We start from the raw sequence: 27186 nt of genomic DNA, 5'->3' as shown, positions 1-27186 counted from the left end.
CTGCTTCGGGACAAACCCTGGGTGGCTCGGTAGCTTAATAAGAGAAGGCTTGCAGGTTTTTTTTTTGTTTTCATTATAGTTTTGCTATGCGCTTGTATTATCTTTGCTTGCATTAAGAAAAGCTTGACTAAAGTGGTCAGCCAGGTGTGGGTTGCTCAAAAAGAAAAAGAGGGAATTGTGGATGAATTTCTCAGCAGTAGAGGACATAAATTGATAAACACGAACAACTCGTGCTGAGAAATGTCCTTGGGACGCTGCTAGCCCAGGAAACCAAACTGTAAACAAGTGAGCACCCCACACACAGCTGCAGTGGGCAGAGTTAGATAGCCAAGGGGGCTGGAGTAGGTGGTCTGGAAGGCTGACCCTTTAGAATGTTATGTTATATTAACCTATGCACACATTACATGTAACCTTGCAATCATCACCTGTAACCAATCTTAAGTTGAGCATGGCTCTTGTAAGGATGCATATAAGTCTCTGCATCACGGAAATAAAGTGGATTATGACCATCTAACCATATTGGTGAACAAAGAGTCATTTTACCTGTGATGGTTTGGGTGTACCCCGCCCCCCCACACTTTAGAAACACCCAACTAGACTCAGCCGGCTCTGGGAATATAAATGAAGCTATTTACAGCTAGCATAATATACAAGCAAATATTTACAATATATACAGCTATAAACAAATATACAAGGTAAAAGTAATACAAAAACACAACTCCCCTCCTAGAAACCTGAGTCCCCAGGAGGGGCTCTCAACCACCCCTGCACCTTCCCCCTGCCCCTCTCAACCTTACCCCAGTCCTAAGGAAGAATAGAGGTTCAGCCAAGAGGTTAAGAAGCAAAGGTGAGTGGAAGGTGAGGTTAGGGAGATGCAGCTCAGTCAAAGCCCAGCCCAAGAGTGACAAAGATGGCGAGAGTGTTATCTAATGTTTTCCTTTCTTCAGCAAGACTCTGAGGGAGTAGACATCACCATTGTTTTCCTTTCACAGCCTATGATCTAGTTATTTTCACCAAAACATTCTACCCTGCTTCAAACTAGCACATTACCCAAGCGCTCCACCGGCAAAAAGCTAAGCGTTAGCTTCCTACAAGACGCAGGAGACTGCGTGACGGTTCCAGCGTCATGCTTCAAATGGCTGGGCAAGTCTTTCTCCAGCTATACAACACCCTTAAGAGACTGACACGTTCCATGTACTTATGCTCCGGGGAGATGCCGCTTTGACTTGAGGAACTATTTCCCCTCAGTAAGACGCACGAGACGGAGGTGATATCCCCATGCTAAGTCTTTATTGTGCAAATGCTGCTCAAAGCTTTTATTACCTCCCACGGACACCTCTCATCAAACGTTAGACGTCAAGAGTGGCTGGATCAATGGGCACCACACAAAATCCAGTCAATGCCGATTTGTGCACCTGCTGCAATTTTTACGGCACAAGACACTTAGCCAGGTGGCCAACCCAACCCACAGCCTCCCGGAATACGTAGATGTACACGATCAACACGCGGCCCAGCCTCGGGCCCTGCATCCACAGCCGCACGCAATCCATCCGTCCGGCCCAGGTGAGCAGCACGCTTCTTGCCAACGGTCACGAAACGCCCGGGAAGCTGGAGGAGCAAGTACAGAGCCATAAAGAAACAAAATTAGAAACCACGCACAACTTGGGGAGAGGGCAGGAAGGGAAGGAACAAAAGCAGAGAACCAACCAAAGAAACCAGTTAGCCAATTCCTATCCATTCAACCACGGCGCTTCAGATTACTGGCCGCAAAGCCAGACGCCCAACCGCCTCCAACTCACATTGTCCAAGCAAAGCTACAAAGACCGATCAGGCACCCTAACTGGGGGGGGGTGGGGGGGGGGGTGAGGAGAGGTGGAGAAAGCAAGGCTTTTTTTTTTCTCCCAAGCACTATGAAACAGACACAGAAGCTAAGCTTGTCTCCAGCTTGAAGCCCCTCGTCATATCTTCGGGCAACGTAAGAGACTCTGGCGGAAAACAAACTTTAGGCTGCTGTTTGCATGGGTTTACAGAGTCTTTGAAACTGACTTCTAGAGCTAAAAAGGGGAAGCATCCAGCACCTCTCAACCAGCTTTGCCCTTCCTCGCCCCTGACCTGCCAAAACCCCCAAGCCCTCCCCTCCGTAGTAGAAGTAGTACCACTACTCTTATTCTAAACCAAGATGGCAGACATCAGACGGCGCCCCAAAACAACACTGCATTTTGCACCAGAAATGCCTTTGAAATTCTCTATTGCCTTCTGCCATAGAATAGAAAGAGCTTGGGCCCATCCACTGGTGTATAGGGTTAACACTCCAGGGGGAGTAACCCTGAACCTGACCCTAGGGGTCTTGACCCTCCCCAGGGGTGGATCACACCACCAGGTGATGGTTAGCCCACTCCCCCCCACTTCCTGTCCTATAAAAGGAGGGGGACTTCCTGTTCCTCTCTTTCTCTCTGCACATCTCTCCCTTCATACCACCATACCACGTGGCAGACACGAGGCAGACAAAGTCACCATCACACAACTCGGGTTGTATTTATACCTTTTGTATTTTGCTATTTTCCCTTCCCTATCCTTTGTAAAACTTCCCTACCTTAGATACCCCTCTAAGTTATTGTTAAACTTTTCCTTTTAACATCCAAACTGAGTGAGATTGATTTATTCGTATGTGCTTATCTCTCTCTCTCTCCCTATATCTAATCCCTATCTTTGGGAAAGGAGGGGGAAGAGGGGAGGGCACTCTTTAAATTGTTATTGGTTCTATCAAATTTATTAGATTCTCTGGGAATTTGGATTAGAACCCAAGACAACTGATCAAATGGCATATTGACCCCAGGCAGCATATTGACTGCAGGGATTCTCTCTCTCTGTTTATTGTATGAATGTTTGATAGTTATTAAGAAGTTACTATTTGTTGTTATTCCTAGAATGCTGGCATTGCACCACAGAGTAACAATAGTGTGCTAGTTTGAAGCAGACTAGAATGTTTTGGTGAAAAAAACTAGATAATTGGCTATGAAAGGTAAACATGGTTGTGTCTCCTTCCCTCATCAGTCTCGCTGAGAGTTCTGGGAACAAGAAGTAAATATTAGATAACATTCTCCATTTTGTGTCACTCTGCCTTTGTCTTCAGACCTAGCCACATCTCCTTAACCTCACTGCCACTAACCTTCCTTCTTAACCTCTTGGCTGAACCTTTATTCCTTTCTCAGGATTTGGGGTAAGGTTAAGAGGGCAGGGGGAGGTGTTGGGGTAGTTTGAGAACCCCTCCTGAGGACTCAGGTTTCTGGGAGGGGAGTTGTGCTTCTGTATTACTTTTCCTTGTATATTTCTGTATATAACTGTATATACTGTAAATATCTGCTTGTATATTGTGCTGCTTGTAAATAAATAGCTTAATTTATATTCCTGGAGTCCCGTCTGAGTTAGCTGGGGCAATTACAAAAGTGTGGGGGGGCGGGTAAGAGCCCAAACCATCACAAATAGTGAACACCAATGTTGACCCTGGGGGGCACGCAGCGACCTGGTTCAGGAATGAACGGCAACCAGCCTTTGGCCGTGCGGACCACCAGCCCACATCACACCAATACGGTAGAGAGCAAATGGCGTTTATTCGTGTACAGTGCTGGGTTATATAGTGTGGAATAATACATCATTTCCGTCTGCTTACATCACTACTAAATATTATTGGTTATGGCATTAAGGAGAGGGGCCCCTGTCTTTCCGTACATCCTGATATCTTCCGGCTGCTGAGCCCTAGCTACCTACATCTCCCCCCTCCCTATGCTCAATAAGACTAGCTAAAATATATAACATTTTCTTTAAAAGTATAAAATTGTAAAAAAGCATAAAATTCTATATAAAAAGAGCATAGAAAAATAGTCACAGTATCAAAAGATCTTAACAGTAAAAAATTAACTAGTGAGGCACTTTAAATGAGGTACTGTTGAGAACAATGTAGTGCAACCAAGTGTAGTTACTGTAAAAGTATGAGAACATTCTTCACATTATCATTAGTAAAAACCCAAAGTGCTCGTACCCATCACACGTGAAAACTCCCTAAATATATAAGTCAGCTGCCATATATTGTGCTATCCCCATCTTCTATAACTATCCTCTTCACAGTATTACAATCTTTAGTGAAAACCTAAGCTACATTGTGCAAGATAATAATAATACTGAAAGTACCTTAGAGTAGATCTTACTGCTCTACAAGCAAGATGTCTACTGTCTGCAACCCACTTTTAACAAACAATACAAACTTGTTCTGTATGCAGGGTCCAAAAACTAGAGTCAACACGATCATTGCGATTGGTCCCATCAGGTAGGATATCAGGGTGGTTAGCCATGGTGACCAATTATACCATGATTCAAACCATCCTTGTTGGGCTTCCCTATCCTTTTTTCTTTGGGCCAATCTCTCTCTCAATTTAGCCATCGAATCTCTAGCTACTCCGGTGTGATCTGCGTAAAAGCAACACTCCTCCTTCAAACCAGCACAAAGGCCTCCTGACTGCATGAACAGGTCTAGCCCTCGTCTGTTCTGTAAAACAACTTCAGAAAGTGATGAGAGAGATTCTTCTAGGGAAGTCATGGAAGAGAGTCTGTGGCATGAAAGTGCCACTGGTAAATTATTGAGAGTCTATGCTGGCTTAAATCGAGTTTGCTCAGTTACTCACAGGCTGGAGTCAGTTTTGATGGTGCCAAATATCATGGGTTTGAATAGGTCAGCTCAGGGGTTATTGGGGCGCACTGTCTGGAGTTTCCATGGGCACAGTCAAGCTGGGAACGGCGGGCTGGAGCGGCAGCTGGCCAGGAGCACCTTGGTCAGTTTCCCTGGGATGGCACCGTGGGCTGGAGTCATGCAGTGGTGGTGGTCCCCAAAAGCAGCAAAGTGGCTAGAAGCAGTAGGTGGAGGAGGGTGGCAGGAGAGAGGAGTGAGGTGGCAGAAACACTGAATTGCCCCTTTTTATGAGGTCTGATCCCGATTGATGGCCCTTAGACACAATTCTGTCCAATAAGGGCTTGCCAACAGGCCAAACCATACCAAATAAGGTGAAGTCCAGGGGTCTGGTACCCCCAAATATGGAGAAGGGTCAGGCGGATCCCCACCCTAGGCACGTGAGCTTACATAACGTGTTTACTTCAACCTTCAAGCAGGCAAGGCCAGACTGGAAGGCACCAGTTCTATTGTCCCCCTTTGTCCCCCTTAACTTGTTTTGCCCAAGTTTAGGCAGGGTGACACCCTTTAGGGGAACAACACGTCTGGGCATGAATAGATTTGTAAACACAGTCGTTTGGGGCCTGTGCAACCCTCCACCACACTGTTGTCAGGGTCTTCTCTTCCCACAGATTTCTTCCTTAAAGCAGATCGGAGGGGGGGGGGGCATAGCTTCTGGAGGAATCATGACAAGATTGCGAAGCCACTGCAAGGATCCTACCAGTTGTGGCATATCATACAGTGTCTTGATGTTCCGTTGGATCTTTATTTGTGGGGGGGTGTCGTGAGGGGGTTCGTTTGGGTTTTGGGGGAATGAAATATGAGGCCGAATTTTAAAAGGGTTTAAATAATTTAATATTATATACACAAGGAATCCCCCCTCCCCAAACTTATTTACAGCTACCCCACACAAGTTCTTTGTATGCAGTTCCGAGATTATATTACAGAATGTTGTGGCCGTTTGAGCTGATTTTCTAGCTCAGACATAGGGGAAAGATGAACACTCCAGGGATAGGCCACATAATGGCAACGATAGATAAATTAATATCATTTCATTGGAGAATCAAGAGCTTAATGTATAGAAGCACAGCTTGTTCTCCCCTTTCTCCCACTGGCTTCGGCTGCTTCAGCTGCGCCTATCGTCCCCGGCTGCTGTTTTGGCTACTGCTGCTTCTGCTGCTTCGCCGCCGCTTGATCACTCCCCCATCTCCCTTAAGGTTATTGTATTGGTTTTTTTTTTTTCTTCCTTCTCTAGTTATTATCTCTCTTTACATTGTTATACTTATACTATAAGAAATACAATTTCATCTTTCCCTGACTTTCAAAAAAGAGTCTGTGTTGTGGTGACTTTATTTCTCCCCGGGGGGGGGATCTGCCCTAACCTGGGACATTAATTTTGGCACTTTTCCAAACGTGGGCCACGATCTTGATTTGTTTTTTTTTTTCCTTTTGATTGATAATCAGAATAAGAACATCGGGGAAAAATGAAGTTGTTTGATATATTCTGGCCTATTATTGCCTCAATTCTGACTCTGTCGGTTCAGCAGTGTTTTACAGCTATGGTGCACTACCAGGTGTGTTCATTCTTCGCTAAGATGGTCTGGGACTTGGTAAAAACTGTGCTAACGAAGGTTGGAGATATTGTTAGGAATGTTTTAGATTTTAGGAATGTCGTTGAGGGTGTGCCGTATGTTACATTGGTGTCAGAGACTAGGAGTTATTTGGAAGAGATGAGCTACCCAGTAGCCTGCCTAATATGTGTGAACTTGATGTTTTTGGCTGTTATTGTAGGTCTGGTTGTAGTGTGGAGACGAGAGAGATGCAGGAACAAACAGGCTGTAAGTGAGGTTTTTGCCTTTTCCGGAGGCAATAGCAGGGAGCTAAGGGTTAAAGAAACAGTCTGCGACCGAAGCGGGGGAGGGAAGGCCACGGCACCGGGCAGACGGACTGCTCGCAGAGCGGTGAAACATCCTGCCTCGGAACCTTTGAGAGGAGGAAAAATGGTTGGACATGGCCCGTACCCCACTGACCCTGAAGCATGGAGGCAGGAAACAATCTGGGTCCCGTTCGTACCGAATAGAACAGAGAAAAGTAAAGGTAGAGATGATGGAACCCCTGCAGAAGTGCAGTCACAAAGGGCTGCTGCGGTGCCAGATCTGGCTGCAGACAGTATGGGCTATGGCAAAGTCCCTCAGACAGATAAAGCTGAGGAACTGGTTTGTGGAAAATGCGGCTCGAACGTTTTGATCTGTAGGAGGGTCGCTGACACCAGAGCCTCTGCTAGCAGAGAGGCTGCTGAGGCAAAGACTCTTTCGCCTGCAACCAGGGGACTGGAAGCGGTCCCGGGGGAGGCGGCGAGGTCCTCGGAAGGCGAACCCACTAACGCCATCGAGCCTGCTAATGCCGCTGCTCCTGCCTTAGCCCCGTTTGTCTCTGCTGAGCCAGCTGCTGTTGCTGCTGTGGGGAAGGGTCCTTCTGCCTCAGCCTCAGCCCCACTACCATGTGAGGAACAGAGCCAGGCAGACAAACAAAACTCAGATGATTCAGTGAAAACCACCTCCCAGAGTAAGACACAGTTTACCTTAGATAAGGTCTCCCTTGCTCCGATTAAAACGAGGAGAACAATGGCAGCTAGCCTTGGGGGTCGAGATAGCTCAGATGACGATGGGGATAAACCAGAGCAGGGTAACCCTTTTGCTGTGGATGAGGAGCTTCAGAAGTCTGCTCAACTCATGAAGCAAATGGAAGAGGATCCAGGAGAAGGTACATCGGCTGGTGTGAAGGCCTGTACCCTTGTGGGCACAAGGAGTGGAAAGGCTAGGGCTAAGGAAAAATATACTCAGGAGACAGATGATAGTGATGATGAGGAGAAAGCCCCGTTGCCATGGAAGGAGGTCAGGCATATTAGGCAAGACTATGCCCGGAAAGAGTGAGAACTGCTGATGAGTTGGCTGAACAGATGCTGGGATGGAGGCATGGACATCATAGAAATAAACCCTCGGACAGTAAGGCAGTTGGGAGTTTTCTCGAGAGACAATGACATAGATAAGCACTTAGGACATCTTGGTGGCAACTCTAACCTCTGGTCACGCGTATTGACAGCTGTGGTACTGCGGTACCCTAACAGGGATGATTTACCCTGGAGACCCTTACGCTGGAATACAATTGAACAGGGGGTTCAGTGCTTGCGAGAGATGGCCATAAGAGAGCGGATTTATAGAGATTATACAACAGAGGACCCTGAGGAGATACCTATGAGCCGAGCTCTCCTAAAGAAACTTATTCAGCTCACCCCCTCTAATTATGCCCATACATTGGCAAGTAAAATGGCGGGGAAAGATGATGCAACAACTTCTATGACTGTGGGTGAATTCGCTGATCAAATGAGGCAAATGGAGGATAGCCTTACGGTTAATGCTATGGTGTCAGCCATAAATACTATGACTGAAGAGATTAAAGATAGCATGAAACAACTCAAGGAAGAATTTAAAACCTCCCTATCCCAGTTGGCAAAGGACAGTGAACTTTCTTCTTCACCCTCAGAGTGGGTACATGTCTCGGCCTTCAGGGATAGGCATCTTCCTAGAAGACCAATTCAACCTAACTCACTAAAAAATACACAACAGTCACGTGGGTCTCTTTGGTTAATCCTACGTGACCAGTTTGGTGAAAATGTGGATAAATGGGATGGAAAACCTACCTCACTTCTCCTAAAAAGAGCGAGAGAGTTACAGAGTGAGAAGCCTAAAAGAGTAGTTGCCTCAGTTTCCCCACATGACTCAGATGGTTCTGGCAATGATTTAACTAACACCATTAAACACTGTGCCAATTGCACTTGTAATGGCCAACATTAGGCGGAGGCCAGGGACCAGGAAGACAATAGGATATACTGCAATGTGTATGTTAAATGGCCTGGTACCTTGAAAATTCAGAAATACAGGGCACTAGTGGACACGGGTGCACAATGCACATTGATGCCTTCAAACTGTAATGGAATGGAGTCTATTATTATTTCTGGAATTACAGGAGGCTCTCAAGAATTGACAAGGTTAGAGGCAGAGATGAGTTTGACTGGGAGTGATTGGCGAAGGCATGCCATTGTAGCGGGTCCAAATGCACCTTGCATCTTGGGAATTGACTTTCTGAGAGAAGGGTGCTTTAAGGATTGTAGGCTGAAGATGAGCCAGCAGTGTGCCCAGGTGGCCAAGAGAGCCAATGGCATCCTGGCCTGCATCAGGAACAGTGTGGCCAGTAGGACAAGGGAGGTTATTCTTCCCCTGTACTCAACACTGGTCAGGCCACACCTTGAGTACTGTGTCCAGTTCTGGGCCCCTCAATTCAAGAAAGATGTTGAGGTGCTGGAACATGTCCAGAGAAGGGCAACAAAGCTGGTGAAGGGCCTGGAACACAAACCCTATGAGGAGAGGCTGAGGGAGCTGGGGTTGTTTAGCCTGGAGAAGAGGAGACTCAGGGGTGATCTTATTACTGTCTACAACTACCTGAAGGGATATTGTAGCCAGGTGGGGGGTGGCCTCTTCTGCCAGGCAGCCAGCAATAGAACAAGGGGACACAGTCTCAAGTTGTGCCAGGGTAGGTATAGGCTGGATGTTAGGAGGAAGTTCTTGACAGAGAGAGTGATTTCCCATGGGAATGGGCTGCCCAGGGAGGTGGTGGAGGCACCGTCCCTGGAGGTCTTCAAGAAAAGACTGGATGAGGCACTTGGTGCCATGGTCTAGTTGACTGGATAGGGCTGGGTGATAGGTTGGACTGGATGATCTTGGAGGTCTCTTCCAACCTGGCTGATTTGATGATTCTATGACCCCAAGGGTTTTAAGTGGACCTTTGGAATAGCAACTGTAGAAGCTGTTGGAGATAAACTGAAGTTGTCTTCTAGGACTGAGCTCTCAGATGATCCTGCAGTTGTTGGGCAGCATAATGTAGAGGATGTGAAGTTGCCAGTTGCCACTCAAATTGTACAACACAGGCAATATAGAACAAACCGTGAATCTTTGGTGGCCATACATGATCTGATTTGTCATCTGGAGCGCCAGGATGTCATTAAAAAGACCCATTCACCTTTCAATAGTCCCATATGGCCTGTGCAAAAGGCAAATGGAGAATGGCAACTTACAGTTAATTTCCACGGCCTAAATGAAGTGACTCCGCCCATGAGTTCTGCTGTGCCAGACATGTTAGAACTCCAGTATGAGCTGGAATCCAAGGAGGCCAAATGGTATGCAACCATAGATGTTGCTAATGCTTTCTTTTCTATTCCAATAGCAGAAGAATGCAAGCCTCAATTTCCTTTCACTTGGAGGGGGATTTAATCGTTTGCCCCAGGGGTGGAAGCACAGCTCAATGATCTGTCATGCAGTGATCCATGATGCATTGGAGAAAGGTGGAGCTCCAGAGCATCCACAGTTCATTGATGACATCATTGTCTGGGGGAACACAGCACAAGAAGTTTTTGAGAAATAATTGACATTCTGCTGAAGGCAGGTTTTGCCATAAAGCGAGACAAGGTGAAAGGACCTGCTAGAGAGATTCAGTTCCTGGGAATTTGTTGGTAAGATGGTCGCCGTCACATTCCAATGAATGTGATAAATAAAGTTTCTGCCATGGCAAATCCCACAAATAAGAAGGACACATTGTCTTTCTTGGGAATAGTTGGATTTTGGAGGCTGCACATCCCTGGGTACAGCCAAATTGTAAAACATTTGCATGATGTAACTTGAAAGAGGAACAACTTTCAGTGGGGACCTGGACAACAAGCAGCCTTTGATCAGATAAAACAGGAAGTAGTTCATGCAATGGGTTTGGGGCCTGTTTGAACTGGTCCAGACATTAAGAACATTCTGTATACGTCTGCGAGTGATAATGGTTCAACCTGGTGCCTATGGCAAAGAGCCCCAGGAGAAACATGTGGTCAACTGTTGGAGAAATTCTTGTTAGCAGAGCACACAAGAACTGATAAACATATGCAACCCATGCTGGGAACGTCCTTGGATCCATCCTGGGAGCTTAGATAGGAGGCACAGGGAGTTCCCCCCCACATGCAGCTGTGGGGGGTGGAGTGCAGCTGCAGGTGGGCAGAGTTTACCCAGCCCCAGTGGCTGACCCTTAGAATGCTGTGATATACTAACCTATGCACGCATTACATGTAACCTGGACCCTCTGACTGTAACCAGTTGTGATGGTTTTGGGCTCTTACCCGCCCCCCCACACTTTGTATTTGCCCCAGCTAACTCAGACGGACCCTGGGAATATAGATGAAGCAATTTATTTACAGCTAGCAGAATTTACAAGCAGCTATTTACAATATATACAGTTATATACAATTATATACAAAGGATAAAAAATATAAAAGCACAACTCCCCTCCCAGAAACCTGAGTCCCCAGGAGGAGCTCTCAAACCACCCCAACACCTCCCCCAGCCCTCTCAACCTTACCCCAGTTCTCAGGAAGAAGAGAGGAGCGGCCAAGAGGTTAGGGAGCAAGGTTAGTGGGAGCAAGGTTAATGAGATGTGACTAGGTCTCAAGGCAAAGGCAGAAGAAAAAGACAAAATGGAGAAAAAGTCTTTCTTCTTCCCAGAGTTCTCAGCGTAACTGTGAGAGAAGGAGACACCATGTTTTCATTCCACTGGCTGTTATCAAGTTCTTTTACCAAAACATTCCAGCTTGCTTCTAACTAGCACAACTTCACTGGAATTTTCTCCAGCCGTGCATCAATGTCCTGCCATAGATCAGCACACCAAATAGGCTTTCCTTTTCTCTGCCAACCATTCTTCTTCCAGTCCTTTAGCCAACCCCATAGAGCATTGGCTACCATCCACGAGTCGGTGTAGAGGTAAAGGATAGGCCAATTCTCACGTTCAGCCACATCAAGAGCAAGTTGAACAGCTTTTACCTCAGCAAACTGACTGGATTCTCCTTCTCCATCTTTCATTTCGGTAACTCTTCTGGTAGGACTCCAAACTGCTGACTTCCATATTCGCTTGTTCCCAACAAGACGACAGGAACTGTCTGTGAACAAAGCATAGTTCTTTTCCTGATCAGACAGATCACCATAGGGAGGAGCTTCCTCAGCACGAGTTATTTTCTCCTCTGGAGGTTTGGAACAGTCTGTGCCTTCCGGCCAGTTGGTGATCACCTCCACTAGACCAGGTCGGTCAAGATTACCCATTCGTGCTCGTTGGGTTATCAAAGCCATCCATTTAGACCAGGTTGCATCTGTGGCATGATGTGGTGATGAACCTTTGCCCTTGAACATCCAATTAAGAACTGGCAGTCTAGGAGCTAAAAGCAATTGTGACTCAGTTCCAATCACTTCAGAAGCTGCTTTCACTCCCTCATAGGCTGCTAGAATCTCTTTCTCTGTTGCGGTGTAATTTGTCTCTGAACCTCTGTAGCAACATCCCCAGAAACCAAGTGGACGACCACGTGTCTCATTTGGAGCTCTCTGCCAAAGACTCCAAGATGGACCATTTTCACTGGCAGCCGTGTACAGAATGTTTTTAATGTCCGGACCAGATCTCACAGGTCCCAAGCCCACTGCATGGACTATTTCTCACTTGATTTGATCAAAGGCTGCTTGTTGTTCAGGTCCCCACTCGAAATTGTTTCTCTTACGAGTCACATCATGCAGAGGTTTGACAATCTGACTGAAACCAGGAATGTGTAGTCTCCAAAATCCTACCACACCAAGAAAAGAAAGTGTGTCCTTCTTACTGGTGGGAACTGCCATGGTAGAGACTTTGTTGATCACATCCTGAGGAATGTAACGGCGACCATCCTGCCACCGCACTCCCAGAAACTGAATTTCTTTGGCAGGTCCTTTGACCCTGTCTCTCTTAATGGCAAAACCTGCTTGCAACAGAATGTCAATGATTTTGTCACCTTTCTCAAAGACTTCCTCAGCAGTTTGGCCCCACACAATGATGTCGTCGATGTACTGGATGTGCTCTGGAGCTTTACCTTTCTCCAGTGCATTGTGGATGACTGAGTGACAGATGGTTGAGCTGTGTTTCCACCCCTGAGGCAAACGGTTGAACTGGTACTGGATTCCTCTCCAGGTGAATGCAAACAGGGGCCTGCACTCCTTTGCTATGGGAATAGAGAAGAAAGCATTAGCAATGTCTATGGTTGCATACCATTTAGCCTCCTTCGATTCCAGCTCGTACTGGAGTTCCAGCATGTCCGGCACAGCTGCACTCATGGGTGGCGTTACCTCGTTGAGGGCATGAAAGTCAACTGTCAGTCTCCAGTCGCCCGTAGGTTTATGCACAGGCCAGATGGGACTGTTGAAAGGTGAATGAGCTTTCTCGATGACAGCCTGACTCTCCAATTGATGAATCAGCTGATGAATGGGCAACAAAGAGTCACGGTTAGTTCTGTACTGCCTATGATGAACAGTTTGAGTTGCAATTGTCACTTCCAGGTCCCCTATGTCATGATGTCCCACAACTGCAGATTCATCAGAAAGTTCAGGTCTAATAGACAATTTCAATTTACCATCCTCAATCTCTACAGATGCTATTCCAAAAGCCCATTTATAACCCTTAGGATCTTTGAAACAACCTTGTCTCAAAAAGTCAATTCCCAAAATGCAAGGCGCATCAGGACCAGTTACAATAGTATGTGTCTTCCACTGCTCTCAGCCTGTATTTTAGTTAACTCTTGAGATCCACCAGTGATTCCAAAGATAGAAATGGACTCTGTCCCTTTGCAATTAGATGGCAATAAAGTACACTGAGCACCTGTGTCAACTAAAGCCCTGTATTTCCGAACTCTTGAACTGCCAAGCCACCTAATGAATACATTCCAATAGATTCGGTTCTCTCCATGTGCTAGTTAGAAACAAGCTGGGATGTTTTGGTAAAAGAACATGATAACGGGCAGTGGAATAAAAAACATGGTGTCTCCTTCTCTCACAGTTACGCTGAGAACTCTGGGAAGAAGAAGTAAAATTTCTCCATTTTGTTTTCTTCTTCTTCTGCCTTTGCCTTCAGACCTAGTCACATCTCATTAGCCTTGCTCCTACTAACCTTGCTCCCTAACCTCTTGGCCGCACCTCTCTTCTTCCTGAGAACTGGGGTAAGGTTGAGAGGGCCGGGGGAGGTGTTGGGGTGGTTTGAGAGCCCCTCCTGGGGACTCAGGTTTCTGGGAGGGGAGTTGTGCTTTTGTATTGTTTATCCTTTGTATATTTCTGTATATAATTGTATATAACTGTATATATTGTAAATAGCTGCTTGTAAATTCTGCTAGCTGTAAATAAATTGCTTCATCTATATTCCCAGGGTCCGTCTGAGTTAGCTGGGGCAAATACAAAGTGTGGGGGGGCGGGTAAGAGCCCAAACCATCACACTCCACCATCCCTTTCCTCCTCCTGGCTGGAGGCAGGGCACCCCTAATGCTGAACATGGCATGTGGGGTGTACACAGTGATTGGTGTTGTTGTGAGAGGAACTGCAACTGTTGGAACAATTGCAATTGCTCTCGGGAGCTGAAGAAGTGACAGCTACTTTCCTGGCATTATTGCCTCTGTTTCTGCCACTCTGCAGTTCCCTGACTCTCTTTGAAAGAGCTGAAGTCGGTTTACCATCCCATTTGTTCATGTTCTCACCATATGTGTCACGCAGAAGTATCCACAGTGACGCACGTGATTGCTGATGTCTAGGTGGAATTTGTCTCCTCCTGGGCTGGAATTGCCTTGCAGGAGGTGGGCGTCTGTTCCTGGTGGCAGAAACATGCACCCATTCAGATGATGCAGGAATGGTATCCTTTACCAGATTGGTAATGTTTTTGAGATCCTCCTTCAGTTCTTTCATGGTATCTTTAATCTCTGTGGTCATAGTCTTTATGGCACAGATTATACCAGAATGTGACAAGCTATCCTCTATCTACCTGAGCTGATCAGTGAATTCACCAACAGTGAAAGATCTTCCATTATCACTCCTTGCTAGGAATTTACTGGCCAAGATGTTAGCATAGGATGAAGGAGCAAGCTTAATAAGCTCCTTCATGAGACCTGTTCCCAAAGGAATATCGTCAGGCTCATGAGTACCATGATCTCCATAAAGCACTTCCTTCACAGCAAACTCCTTCAGAAGCTTAATTCCCTGCTCAATGGTGTTCCACTTCTTGGCAGCCCATGGCAAATCATCTCGGGAAGGATATCTCATAGCCACAGCCAACAAAAGGCATGTCCACAAGCGAACCCTACCGAGAGGACTTGCTAGGTATTTGTCCACTCCACTCTCCTTGGTGAGTGGTCCCAGCTCCTTGGCAGACTTGTCTCCTACCTGCAGGGCATTAGCACCAATGCCACGGCATCTCACTAGCCAGCTTAAGATTGGCTCACCTGATTCCCTTGTGTATTCCTTCCTAACTTCCCTGACCTCTCTGAGTGGATCCTTGGAGCCTTGGATGTCATCTTCCTCCTCTTCCTCCTGTTGTTCTGGTGGTGCCGGGCCTAACACAATCTTCCTCATAGCATTCCTAAACTCATTGGAACCATCCTCTCTCTTGGCAGCTAACCTCACAGCGCTCCTCTCACTTGAGTATTGATGTCTCAGCACATCTACAAGGTCTCGCAGACTAACTATCTCCTCCTCCTCTTCTCCTTGCTGATCACTAGAGGTCCCCTCTCTTACATCCTCCTGCGAACCACACTTTGTCTTAGCTTTTGCCTTAGCAGGTGCCAGAAAGGCCTGAACAGCAACAGACTTGGATGTGTCTGCTGGAGGGTTTGAATCATTAGGGGTCTGACCTGGAGCTTGTGAGTTCAAATCTGCCTTGCTTTTAACAGGAGTGTTTTGGTTCTGGTCTGCTGGCTGGGGATTCGAATTGGCTGAGCTGGTGTCATTAGGATTTGGACTGACTGGGCTAGCGTTACCAGCATTAGTAGTATTATTAGCATTAGTGGGATTATTTGCCTGTCCTCCTGGGATGCCTGCCAACCCTGACGTGTTATCATTGTTGCTAGGAACATTCTGATTTTGGGTACCTGTCTGTCCTCCTGGGACGCCTGCCAAACTCTGCCCGTTAATTTTTTTGTCATTGTTATTGTTTATGTTGCCGGCGGGAGCATTGGCCGTGTTCCCAGCACTTGCAGAAGGAGGGGCAGAGGCTGGCAAGGGGGAAGCACATAACTGTGTTCCCTTGTTTTGCTGTGAAAGAGACTGCTTCTGAGACACAGAATTTTTCCTAATTCTTACAGAAGATGGTTTTGAATTTTTCACAAATAATGCCAAAATTAATATGAAAATTAAAATCATGAGGCAAATATTAAAAATTGTGAGTAGCAAAACAGTTTTCCACGAGCATGTGCCTAGGCAAACAGTTGGAATTCCTGTCTTAGGCTGAATAACTCTCATTAGAGCCGTATTTAAAGCAGAATTTCCATTGATTGTCACATTATTCACCAGAGCTCCTGTAATATTCTTGGTAATATTCTCAGAGATATTAAAACCAGCATAACCAAGAATCAAATCACCCCAGCTCCAGAACATATCTGAAACCTTAGCTTTAGCCTTATTATAAGCCAGATCAATAAAATAAGCAACAATTTGAGCTTTTAACCAACTAAATGCCAAGAAAACAAAACCAGACCAGAGCAATGCACCAACCAAATACAATAGCTGCTCGATTAGCTTCATCTTAATTCCCAGAGCTAATTTCCAATCACTCAAATCTATCTAGCCCCACGTTGGGCGCCAATTAAAAATGTGATGGTTTTGGGCTCTTACCCGCCCCCCCACACTTTGTATTTGCCCCAGCTAACTCAGATGGACTCTGGGAATATAGATGAAGCAATTTATTTACAGCTAGCAGAATTTACAAGCAGCTATTTACAATATATACAGTTATATACAAAGGATAAACAATACAAAAGCACATCTCCCCTCCCAGAAACCTGAGTCCCCAGGAGGGGCTCTCAAACCACCCCAACACCTCCCCCGGCCCTCTCAACCTTACCCCAGTTCTCAGGAAGAAGAGAGGTGCGGCCAAGAGGTTAGGGAGCAAGGTTAGTGGGAGCAAGGTTAATGAGATGCGACTAGGTCTGAAGGCAAAGGCAGAAGAAAAAGACAAAATGGTGAAAAAGTCTTTCTTCTTCCCAGAGTTCTCAGCGTAACTGTGAGAGAAGGAGACACCATGTTTTCATTCCACTGCCTGTTATCAAGTTCTTTTACCAAAACATTCCAGCTTGCTTCTAACCAGCACATCAATCTTGGTGGAGCACGCCTCTTGCTAGAATGCATATAAGTCACTGTATCACGGAGATAAAGTGGATTTGGCCATCTAACCATATTGGTGAACAAAGAGTCATTTTCCCATAGTGCTCCACCGATTTATTTCCCAACAGTCAACCACTTGGTTTCCAGAGTAGAGGATATAGAGGGTCAGAAGCAAACTATACAACAACGGAGAAAGACATCCTTGCTGCTTATGAAGGTGTAAAAGCTGCTTCAGAAGTAATAGGAACAGACTCTCAGCTTCTTTTGGCTCCCAGATTACCAGTTTTGAACTGGAGGTTTAAGGGAAAGGGGTCATCGCCACATCACGCAAACGATGTTACCTGGTCTAAGTGGATGGCTCTCATAACACAGCGAGCACGCATGGGGAGTTTTGAACGACCTGGCAGAGTGGAGATGATCACTAACTGGCCAGAAGGCACAAACTGTATAAATCCTCCAGCGGAGCGAATAAGTCAGGCTGAGGAAGCTCCTCCTTACAGTGATTTGTCTAAAGAGGAAAGGAACTATGCTCTATTTACTGATGGTTCCTGTCGCCTTGTTGGAAACAAGAGAAAATGGAGAGCTGCAGTTTGGAGCCCTATACGAGCAGTGGCTGAAGCAAAAGCTGGAGAAGGTGAGTCGAGCCAGTTTGCAGAAGTAAAAGCTATCCAACTTGCTCTTGATGTGGCTGAGCGTGAGAACTGGCCCATGCTTTACCTCTATACTGATTCGTGGATGGTGGCTAATGCCTTATGGGGTTGGCTAAAGGACTGGAAAAGAAATAATTGGCAACGGAAAGGAAAGCCAATTTGGGCTGCTGACTTATGGCAGGACATTGCTACCCATCTAGAAAAATCCCTGTAAGAGTACGACACATAGACGCTCACATGCCCAAAAGTAAAGCTACTGAGGAACATCAGCACAACCATCAGATGGATTTGGCTGCCAAGGTGTTTCAAACTGATGTGAATTGTGATTTGGATTTAGATTGGGAACACCGAGGTGAACTGTTCTTAGCCCGGTGGGCCCATGATTCCTCAGGACATCAAGGCAGAGATGCTACCTACCAATGGGCACGGGATAGAGCAATCAACATCTCCATGGACGCTATAACACAAGCTATACAAGACTGTGATATTTGTGCTGCTATTAAACAAACCAAGCATCTGAAGCCCTTGTGGTATGGTCAGAGATGGGTAAAGTACAAATACGGTGAAGCGTGGCAGATTGATTACATCACTCTACCTCGTTCTCGGACTGGAAAGCAATATGTGCTGACCATGGTGGAAGCAAGCACTGGATGGTTGGAAACCTATCCAGTTTCCCGTGCCACCGCATGTAACACCATTTTGGGCTTGGTGTGATGGTTTGAGGATTACCCCAACTCTCCCACCCTTTTGAATTTGCCCCGGCCAACTCAGACGGACCCTGGGAATATAGATGAAGCAATTTATTTACAGCTAGCAGAATTTACAAGCAGCCATTTACAATATATACAGTTATATACAATTATATACAGAAATATACAAAGGATAAACAATACAAAAGCACAACTCCCCTCCCAGAAACCTGAGTCCCCAGGAGGGGCTCTCAAACCACCCCAACACCTCCCCCAGCTCTCTCAACCTTACCCCAGTTCTCAGGAAGAAAAGAGGTTGTATAGGGTTAACACTCCTGGGGGAGTGACCCTGAACCTGACCCTAGGGGTCTTGGCCCCTCCTCAGGGGTGGGCCACACTCCAGGTGATGGTTAGCCCACTCCCCCCACTTCCTGCGGTATAAAAGAGGAGCACTTCCTGCTCCTCGCTCTCTTCCCTTTTCCCCTTTACCTGCGTTCATGATCACACACACGCTGATACTGCATACCAGCCACGAGGCAGAGACACCATCGCACTACTCGGGTTGTATCCATCCCTGTTTGTATTTTGTTGTTTTCCCTTCATTATCCTTTGTAAACTCCCCTACCTCCAATCCCTTTTTCTAAGTTATTGTTAAACTTTTCCTTTTTAACTTCCAAATCGAGTGAGATTGATTTATTGGGGTGTCCCTACCTTTATCTCTCTCCCTGTCTTTTGGGGAAAGGAGGGGGAGGAGGGGAGGGCACTCTATAAACTCTATAAATTCTATAAATTGTCATTGGGTCTACCAAATTTATAAGAGTCTCTGGGAACCTGCATTTGAACCCAAGACAATTTATTTGACGTCTCAACGTGGGGCTAGGTAGAAAGAATTCTTTCAGAGAAGATTTGGAAGTTAAAAAATGGATATTCTGAAAGTCTTAATCATTAACGCTTTTGCATGGCTGTTGTGGGGCTGGCTGTTAAGGTTTATAAGTTACCATGTCTTCTGGATTGTCATTGATATGCTCTGGGAATATTCTAAGCATTTGCCTGCCCGAGTCTATGCCTATTTCCTGAATTCTGTTAGTAATATCACTGTGTTTAGAAATGTTTCTGGAACATGGAATCAATCTGAGTATATGCATTGGAGCACAGAAGCTCCAGATATTTTGGGCGAGAAATGGTACTGGATAGCTGTTATTTCACTGTGTGTAAATGTGGGTTTGGGAATTAATAAGATAGCGGTGTACTGGGACACGTGGAAGTATCGAGTGGGCGCCGCCATTAGGGTGCTTAGGGGGAGGGGTGGCCCTCACTGCCCGAGCTGCAGCTGCGGGGGGTGGGCAACAGGTCAGACCGCCCCTAGCGCGGCTCCGCCCCGAACTCCGCCTCCGGTCCCGCCCAGGGCAGCCCCCCGGACCCTGCCCCCTCAGCCCAGCCCCCTTCACCTGGCGCCAATTACGACGCGGCCAGCAAGATCAAACGCAAACCCTCCCGCAGATACCGATCCAGGGCAAGGGACCTCTTCAGGAACCAGCACCCCCCAGCAACAGCAACCAGCTGGAAATGGACCTGATAATGGAGTGATCCTTATCAGCTCCACGCCCAGAAAGGAAATCAGGCACACAAGGCAGGAGTATGCAAGGGCAAACGGACAGTCCCTTTTAGCCTGGCTTTTGAAATGCTGGGATGCAGGAGCAGAAACCGTGGACCTAGATCAGAGGGAGGCAAAGCAGCTGGGATCCTTGTCAAGGGATGGAGGTGTGGATAAGGAGCTGGGAAGGCTCGATGGTACCCACTCACTTTGGGCCAGGCTTCTGATAGCTGTGAGGTACAGGTACCCGACTAAGGATGACATGATTTTCCATCCCCTTAGATGGACAGATATGGAACAGGGGATCTCATACCTGAGGCAAATGGCGGTTCAAGAGATAATTTATGGAGCCGACCAGAGGCCCTCGGACCCTGATGATGTCCGCATGAAGCCAGCCCTCTTAAAGAAACTGACACAGTGTGCTCCTTCCACATATGCCCCCACATTGGGAGCACTGCTGCTGGGCAGAGACCCCAACAACCTTCCCACAATCAGGGAGTTTGTGAATGACCTAAGACAGTTTGAAGACAGTTTGTCGAGGAAAATCTTAATTGCCACTGTAGAGACCCTCACCCAAGAAATGAACGAGCTAAAAGCCTCTTTCTCTGAAATGCAGAAGGCAGAGGATGACTGCTCTTCACCTTCAGAATGGGTGCAAGTCTCAGCTGTAAGGAACACACGCCGCCGTGCTCCTCCTCCTCCCCGCAGGAGACCAGCCCAGAGCAGACAGGGTACACACAGGGGGTCACTCTGGAGAACACTGTGTGACCATGGGGAAAACATGGATAGATGGCATGGCCAGCCCACCTCAGCTCTATCGGCCAGGGTAAGGGAACTGCAGGGGACAAACACAGGGAATAACTCCTCCAGAAGAGGGGTTGCCCCAGTGTCCCGCAGGCAGCGCTCTCGCTCAAGGGGTGGTGAAGCCAGTAACTCAGGTCCATGTGCCTCATGCAGTCACACTGCTCAGAATTAGAGGTGCCCTGTCTCCAGCCAGGCGGAGGCCAGGGATAACAGAGTATATTGGGACGTGTTTGTGAAATGGCCTGGCACTTCTGAAGCCGAGAAGTACAGAGCGTTGGTAGACACCGGTGCCCAATGCACTCTGATCCCCTCCAGCCACAGGGGGACAGAAACTGTTACAATTGCAGGAGTCACAGGGGGGTCTCAGGAGTTGACTGTGCTGCAGGCTGAGATAAGCCTCACCGGGAATGTGTGGGAGAAGCACTCCATAGTAACTGGCCCTGATGCACCTTGCATCCTGGGGATCGACTTTCTCCGGGAAGGGTACTTTAAAGATCCGAAGGGGAACAAGTGGGCTTTTGGCATAGCAGCTGTAGAGACTGCAGACAAAGAGCAGCTGTCTATCATGCCTGGCTTGTCAGATGACCCTTCCGTGGTTGGTACCCACAAGGTGGAAGATGTCAAGTTACCTATTGCTTCTCGTGTAGTTCATCGCAGGCAATACCGCACCAACAGAGACTCCCTGCTACCCATACAGCAGCTGATTCGCCGCCTGGAGCAGCAGCTTGTCATCAGCAAGAGCCACTCGCCCTTCAACAGCCCGATATGGCCAGTGCGAAAGGAGACAGGGGAGTGGAGACTCACGGTGGATTTCCGAGGCCTGAACGAAGTGACTCCTCCAATCAGCGCAGCCGTGCCTGATATGTTGGAGCTGCAGTATGAACTGGAAACGAAGGAGGCCAAATGGTATGCCACAATTGACATTGCTAATGCTTTCTTCTCCATCCCCATTGCAGAAGAATGTAGGCCACAGTTTGCCTTCACCTGGAGAGGAGTCCAGTACCACTGGAACAGACTGCCTCAAGGGTGGAAGCACAGCCCTACAATCTGCCATAGCATCATCCAGACTGCACTGGAGAAGGGTGGAGCTCCGGAACATCTGCAGTACATCGATGACATCATTGTATGGGGTGAGACAGCAGAGGAGGTCTTCGAGAAGGGTGAGAAGATCATTAATATCCTGTTGGATGCTGGTTTTGCCATTAAGAGAAGCAAAGTGAAAGGGCCTGCCAGAGAGATCCAGTTCCTGGGAGTTCGATGGCAGGATGGCCGACGTCACATCCCTATGGATGTGGTGAATAAAGTGGCCACTATGGTGGAACCCACTAACCGGAAGGAGACACAATCCTTCCTGGGGTTTGTGGGCTTTTGGAAGATGCACATTCCCGGGTACAGTCAAATTGTGAAACCCCTCTTTGACGTAACAAGAAAGAGGAATAACTTTGGGTGGGGACCTGAGCAGCAGGTGGCATTTGACCAGATCAAACGAGAGGTGGTCCATGCCATGGCCTTGGGACCAGTTCGAACCGGCCCAGAGATTAAGAACATTCTCTATACAGCAGCCGGTGAGAATGGTCCTAGCTGGAGCCTATGGCAGAAAGCTCCTGATGAGACAAGAGGTCCCCCACTCGGGTTCTGGAGCAAGGCATACAAAGGCTCAGAGACCAAGTATACCCCCACAGAGAAAGAAATCCTAGCTGCCTATGAGGGAGTTAGAGCTGCCTCTGAGGTGATTGGGACGGAGTCACCACTCCTTTTAGCTCCAAGGCTTCCAGTCCTGACTTGGATGTTTAAAGGGAAGGGTTCAACTCCGCACCATGCCACAGATGCCACTTGGAGTAAGTGGATGGCTCTGATAACTCAGAGGGCTAGGATGGGGACTCTCGAGCGTCCAGGCATTGTGGAGGTCATCACCAACTGGCCAGAGGGCACTGACTTTGGAAAGCCAGCAGAAGAGAAGGCAGTGACCCGTGCCGAGGAAGCCCCCCCATACAGTGACCTCCCTGAGGAGGAAAAGGCATATGCTCTCTTCACAGATGGATCCTGCCGCCTGGTAGGCAGCAAGCGAAGATGGAAGGCTGCCGTCTGGAACCCTACACGCAGGGTTGCAGAGGCAAGGGACGGAGAAGGTGAATCCAGCCAGTATGCTGAGGTGAAAGCCATCCAGCTGGCCCTGGACATTGCAGAACGAGAGCAGTGGCCAATGCTATACATCTACACTGACTCATGGATGGTAGCAAATGCCTTATGGGGGTGGCTGAAGGAGTGGAAGAGAAATGATTGGCAGAGAAAAGGGAAGCCTATTTGGGCTGCTGATCTCTGGCAAGACATTTCTGCACGCCTGGACAAACTGCCAGTTAAAATCCGACACATCAGTGCTCACATCCCAAAGAGCAGAGCCACTGAAGAACAGCAGCATAACCACCAAGCTGACCAGGCTGCCCACATCTGCCAGATTGACCTGGACTGGAAGCACAAAGGTGAACTGTTCTTAGCTCGGTGGGCACATGACTCTTCTGGTCACCAAGGAAGAGATGCCACATACCAATGGGCCCGAGACAGATCCGTGGACATATCCATGGAGGCCATAACTCAGGTTATCCATGAATGTGACATCTGTGCCACCATAAAGCAAGCTAAGCGCATGAAGCCTTTGTGGTACGGGGGACGGTGGTCAAAGTACAGATATGGGGAGGCCTGGCAGATTGATTACATCACTCTGCCTCGGTCTCGTAGTGGCAAGCAGTATGTGTTAACCATGGTGGAGGGAAGCACGGGGTGGCTGGAAACCTACCCAGTACCTCATGCTACTGCCCGTAACACCATTCTGGGCCTGCAGAGCCACATCCTGTGGAGACACGGTACCCCAGAGAGAATTGAGTCAGACAATGGGACCCATTTCAAGAACCACCTTGTAAGCAACTGGGCAAAAGAGCATGGGATAGAATGGGTTTATCACATCCCATACTACCCACAGGCTGCAGGAAAGATTGAGCGACACAATGGTCTGCTGAAAACCACCCTGAAGGCTATGGGAGGTGGAACTCTCAGAAACTGGGAGAAGCACCTTGCAGAAGCCACTTGGCTGGTGAACAGCAGGGGATCAGTTAACAGAGCTGGTCCTGCTCAGTCTGCCCTACTGCCCACAGTTGAGGGAGATGGAGTTCCTGTAGTCTGTGAAAGGAATCTACTGGGAAAGACTGTGTGGGTTGCTCCTGCCTCTGGTGGGGGAAAACCTATCAAAGGGGTGGTATCTGCAGAGGGTCCTGGTCACACATACTGGGTGATGATGGAAACTGGTGTTATCGAGTGTGTCCCTCAGAGAAATCTCTCTTTAGCTGAAAAGGTTTTGAAATCTCAGAGTTGATTCCATGTGTTCCAGATACTTTCAGGTTATCTTGTATTATAGTTGTATAATAGTTGTATCATAGTTGTGCAATACTTGTATCATAGTTGTGCAATACTTGTATTATAGTTCATAAGGGGTTACAAGTTGTTTTTTTGTAGTTATACCCTCACCACTACACGGCGTCCAACAGAACCTACATCACAGCAGCAGCTATCCAGAGTCCTACAGCATCGCATCACACCACGGCGTCCAACCAGAACCCTGCATCTGATTCGTCACTGATGCCCTGAAGTGAGAGACTGTTCCTGATTTCCCTCCAGAGGATGTCTACAGCCATCTCATCCACACCTGTTCCCCTGATGCCAGACATGAAGAGACTGTTCCTGATGTTTTTCTTCACAGAGGGAAAAGACTCTTTTCCTGAGTTCCAACAAGAACTGTTCCTGCTTCACTGACTTTTCTTCCGTTCCTGTCCTGCTCACATCTCAGCAACCTGCACCGGACCAGAGGAGCACATCGCCTTGAGATACAGCCGGGGACCAAGAAGGACTTTAAGAACTCTTAACCCATGGACACCTTTTTCCCATCTTTGGAGAAGAAGACAGTTCTTAGGAAGGTGGAAGTGGTCTAACCAAGGGGTGGAATGTATAGGGTTAACACTCCTGGGGGAGTGACCCTGAACCTGACCCTAGGGGTCTTGGCCCCTCCTCAGGGGTGGGCCACACTCCAGGTGATGGTTAGCCCACTCCCCCCACTTCCTGCGGTATAAAAGAGGAGCACTTCCTGCTCCTCGCTCTCTTCCCTTTTCCCCTTTACCTGCGTTCATGATCACACACACACTGATACTGCATACCAGCCACGAGGCAGAGACACCATCGCACTACTCGGGTTGTATCCATCCCTGTTTGTATTTTGTTGTTTTCCCTTCATTATCCTTTGTAAACTCCCCTCCCTCCAATCCCTTTTTCTAAGTTATTGTTAAACTTTTCCTTTTTAACTTCCAAATCGAGTGAGATTGATTTATTGGGGTGTCCCTACCTTTATCTCTCTCCCTGTCTTTTGGGGAAAGGAGGGGGAGGAGGGGAGGGCACTCTATAAACTCTATAAATTCTATAAATTGTCATTGGGTCTACCAAATTTATAAGAGTCTCTGGGAACCTGCATTTGAACCCAAGACAGAGGTGCAGCCAAGAGGTTAGGGAGCAAGGTTAGTAGGAGCAGGGTTAATGAGATGTGACCAGGTCTAAGGCAAAAGCAAGAGTGAGACAAAATGGAGAAAAAGTCTTTCTTCTTCCCAGAGTTCTCAGCGCAACTGTGAGAGAAGTTGACATCAATTGTTTTCATTTCACTGCCTGTTATCTACTTCTTATACCAAAACATTCCAGCTTGCTTCAAACTAGCACACTTGGAAAGACAAATCCTCTGGCGACATGGCACTCCAGAAAGAATTGAATCAGATAATGGAACCCACTGTCGGGGTACGGAGGCTGGCGAGAGGTGAGATCGGGGTACTGACGACTCGAGACAGCAGCTTCTAGGCATCTGTGCATCAGTACATCAGTACAACTTTATTGAGTAGTGCAGTGTCTTATATAGTGCTCAGAGGAGGTGTTTCCAGCCAGCCTGGGGCTGGCAGAAGTGGACAGTACAGATTGGCCCCAAGTTATGTGTAAGGCAGAGATAGGTTACCTGTGGTAAACAACCTGTGAGTACCACCCAGGGGGGCTGGCCAGGGTCAGCCCCCCTTGGGGCTGCGTCCGCCCCGGGGGAAGGCAGATTCCACCCCCTGACAGCTGTGCGTGGGTTGCTCATAGTTGCCAGCTTAGGCCCCTGGGAATCAGTAAGACCCAAGGACACTTCCCATCACAGGGCCTGATGTTTACATTTCATGCTCCGCTGCAGGAGAAAGCTTCCCACAACCCACTTTAAAAACAATCTCGTAAAATCTTGGGCCAAAGAGCACAGCATTGAGTGGATCTATCACATCCCCTATTATGCACCCGCCTCAGGCAAAATTGAACACTATAATGGCTTGCTAAAAACAACTTTAAAGGCAATGGGGGGAGGAACCTTAAAGAACTGGGAGAAACATCTAGCCCAAACCACTTGGGTAGTGAATAGTAGAGGTTCCACCAACCGAGCTGGCCCAGCTCATTCAGAGGTCTTACAAAAGGTAGAAGGTGACAGGGTTCCTGTCATTCGTGAAAAGAATTTGTTGGGCAAGTCTGTTTGGGTATTCTCCTCTTCGGGGGAGGCTACGCCTGTCCAAGGTGTGGTTTCTGCTGAAGGACCTGGTCATACATATTGGGTTATGCAGAAGAATGGTGAAATACAATATGTGCCACAGAAGAATCTGACATTGGCAGGAAGAATGTAGATATGTTGTTATGAGTTCTTTTGCAGATGATTGTGGTGCCCAAAAGCCATGAAGAGCCCACTATCCATGAGCATGAGCCCTGAGAGTGCCAAGAGTCCTGCTCTATTCCACTCATTGAAGAAAACATCTGACTGTTCTAGAAAACCATTGAGCTAGCCAACGCCTGAGACAGACAGAAATGGGAAGTTGCATGACTGAAAATTGAAGAAAGATGCTTGAAGCCTGGAAAATTACCATCTACAATACTGATGTTATTCCTAGTTACATAGAATGACTTGATGCTGCAATGGGAAATTATATTAAAGGGGTGGATTGTGGCCGTTTGAGCTGATCCTCTAGCTCAGACATAGGGAAAAGATGAACATTCCAGGGATAGGCCACATAATGGCAACAATAGATAAATTAATATAATTTCATTGGAGCATCAAGAGCTTAATGTCTAGAAGCACAGCTTGTTCTCCCCCTTCTCCCGCTGGCTTCTGCTGCTTCAGCTTCGCCTATCATCCCTGGCTGCTGTTTTGGCTACTGCTGCTTCTGCTGCTTTGCCGCCGCTTGACCACTCCCCCATCTCCCTTAAGGTTATTGTATTGGGTTTTTTTTTCTTCCTTCTCTAGTTATTATCTCTCTTTACATTGTTATACTATAAGAAATACAATTTCATCTTTCCCTGACTTTCAAAAAAGGGTCTGTGTTGTGGTGAGTTTATTTCTCCCCAGGGGGGGGGATCTGCCCTAACCCGGGACAAATGTCTATGTACAGCAGATTGG

The 27186-nt window shown here is 47.4% G+C and overlaps 1 protein-coding gene across 1 annotated transcript in view; it reads right to left on the bottom strand.

Annotated features, from left to right (window-relative positions):
- Positions 1-1520: 1520 nt before the first annotated feature.
- The window catches only part of LOC135192886 (uncharacterized), a 184900-nt gene continuing 159234 nt past the window's right edge, over positions 1521-27186 (bottom strand). The window contains exon 4 of the transcript XR_010309062.1: positions 1521-1608. The gene's annotated coding sequence lies outside the window, so the exon portion shown is untranslated. The remainder of the gene's footprint in view (positions 1609-27186) is intronic.

The sequence above is a fragment of the Pogoniulus pusillus genome, chromosome W (genome assembly GCF_015220805.1).
Source record: "Pogoniulus pusillus isolate bPogPus1 chromosome W, bPogPus1.pri, whole genome shotgun sequence".
Lineage (NCBI taxonomy): Eukaryota > Metazoa > Chordata > Aves > Piciformes > Lybiidae > Pogoniulus > Pogoniulus pusillus.
This window is presented reverse-complemented; position numbering and strand designations above follow the sequence as displayed.